General features: G+C 46.7%; 1 protein-coding gene across 6 annotated transcripts in view; it reads right to left on the bottom strand.

Moving 5' to 3' along the window:
- The window catches only part of LOC128698345 (protein bric-a-brac 2), a 330,205-nt gene that overhangs the window by 170,045 nt on the left and 157,660 nt on the right, over nt 1-2,500 (bottom strand). The gene's annotated exons all lie outside the window — the stretch shown is intronic.

Here is a 2,500-nt window from a genome sequence, read left to right as displayed (position 1 = left end):
GGGTTGAGGTGGGTTGTGGTGGGTTGAAGTGGGTGGTGGGTTGAGGTGGGTTGTAGTGGGTTGAGGTGGGTTGTAGTGGGTTGAAGTGGGTTGTAGTGGGTTGTGGTGTGGTGGGATGAGGTGGGTGGGTTGAAGTGGGTGGTGGGTTGAGGTGGGTTGTAGTGGGTTGAGGTGGGTTGTAGTGGGTTGAAGTGGGTGGTGGGTTGAGGTGGGTTGTAGTGGGTTGTGGTGGGTGGTGGGATGAGGTGGATTGTGGAGGGTTGAGGTGGATGGTGGGTTGAGGTGGGTTGTGGTGGGTTGTGGTGGGTTGAGGTGGGTTGTGGTGGGTTGTGGTGGGTTGTGGTGGGTTGAAGTGGGTGGTGGGTTGAGGTGGGTTGTAGTGGGTTGAAGTGGGTGGTGGGTTGAGGTGGGTTGAGGTGGGTTGTGGTGGGCTGAGGTGGGTTGTGGTGGGCTGAGGTGGGTTGTGGTGGGCTGAGGTGGGTTGTGATGGGTTGAGGTGGATGGTGGGTTGTGGTGGGTTGTGGTGGGTTATAACTGATATGGAAGTGATCTGAGAGTCAGTAAGGGTGGCTGAAGTGTATTAATTAGGTGACGTCAAGGTCCTAGTGATGTCAGGAGCACTGAGGTTGCCTAACACCCAGGCAGGCACCTCACCCGTGACTGACACCACCTTGACACAACAATGACAACCAGACACGACCAAACACGATACAGGCACGACCAGACACGACCGAGCACGACACAGGCACGACCAGACACGTTCCAACAAAACAAACACGACCAAACAGAACACAGACACGTCCCAACAAGACAGACACGACCAAACACGACACTAACACCGACCAAACACGACACTAACACCGACCAAACACGACACTAACACCGACCAACACGACACTGACACCGACACAGCGACTTGCACCGTCTCACAACTTGATCGCCCTGCCGACCAATCATCATAGCGACCGATCATCGATTCCCTCAGCAGGTCGACCAATCAGAGCGCCAGGCGACCAGATCGATCACGGCGCTGCGCACCACCTTCCTGATTGATCGGTCAACTATATCCTTCAATAAACGCCATCTATTTTTTAACTCTGCTTTCTATACAGTAAATACATCTTCTACATTCTACAGTAAATACATCTTCTAACTTCTAAATACAGTAAAATACATCTACCTTCTAAATACAGTAAATACATCTTCTATATTTTATATACATTAAAATCTACCTATGTACAGGAAAATCTACCTCCTATGTATAGGAAAATCTACCTCCTATGTACATCAAAATCTACCTCCTATGTACAGGAAAATCTACCTCCTATGTACAGGAAAATCTACCTATGTACAGGAAAATCTACCTCCTATGTACAGGAAAATCTACCTCCTATGTACAGGAAAATCTACCTCCTATGTACAGGAAAATCTACCTCCTATGTACATCAAAATCTACCTCCTATGTACAGGAAAATCTACCTCCTATGTACAGGAAAATCTACCTCCTATGTACAGGAAAATCTACCTCCTATGTACATCAAAATCTACCTCCTATGTACAGGAAAATCTACCTCCTACGTACATCAAAATCTACCTCCTATGTACAGGAAAATCTACCTCCTATGTACAGGAAAATCTACCTCCTATGTACAGGAAAATCTACCTCCTATGTACAGGAAAATCTACCTCCTATGTACAGGAAAATCTACCTCCTATGTACAGGAAAATCTACCTCCTATGTACAGGAAAATCTACCTATGTACAGGAAAATCTACCTCCTATATACAGGAAAATCTACCTCCTATATAGTATAACTTCTAAAGCTATTTTCTAACTCTACCTTGAGTTAGGTTAGTTACAAGGGGTAAGCTCCAGTTCCTTGGATGTAGAGACCCTCATTAACGTGACTACAACAGTACTTGCGCAACATTTAAAAATCTTGACTGAGGCTGGAACGTTTCAGCAGCCTGTGACTTCCTCAGTGCAGTACAGAGAAGAGTCAGAGATGAAGAGAGTGAGGTAATCAGTCCCAGAGATGATGAGAGTGAGGTAATCAGTCCCAGAGATGATGAGAGTGAGGTAATCAGTCCCAGAGATGATGAGAGTGAGGTAATCAGTCCCAGAGATGATGAGAGTGAGGTAATCAGTCCCAGAGATGATGAGAGTGAGGTAATCAGTCCCAGAGATGATGAGAGTGAGGTAATCAGTCCCAGAGATGATGAGAGTGAGGTAATCAGTCCCAGAGATGATGAGAGTGAGGTAATCAGTCCCAGAGATGATGAGAGTGAGGTAATCAGTCCCAGAGATGATGAGAGTGAGGTAATCAGTCCCAGAGATGATGAGAGTGAGGTAATCAGTCCCAGAGATGATGAGAGTGAGGTAATCAGTCCCAGAGATGATGAGAGTGAGGTAATCAGTCCCAGAGATGATGAGAGTGAGGTAATCAGTCCCAGAGATGATGAGAGTGAGGTAATCAGTCCCAGAGATGATGAGAGTGAGG

Source organism: Cherax quadricarinatus, chromosome 92 (genome assembly GCF_038502225.1).
Source record: "Cherax quadricarinatus isolate ZL_2023a chromosome 92, ASM3850222v1, whole genome shotgun sequence".
Classification (NCBI taxonomy): Eukaryota; Metazoa; Arthropoda; class Malacostraca; order Decapoda; family Parastacidae; genus Cherax; species Cherax quadricarinatus.
The sequence above is the reverse complement of the archived record's forward strand: the minus strand, read 5'-3'. Positions and strand labels throughout refer to the sequence as shown.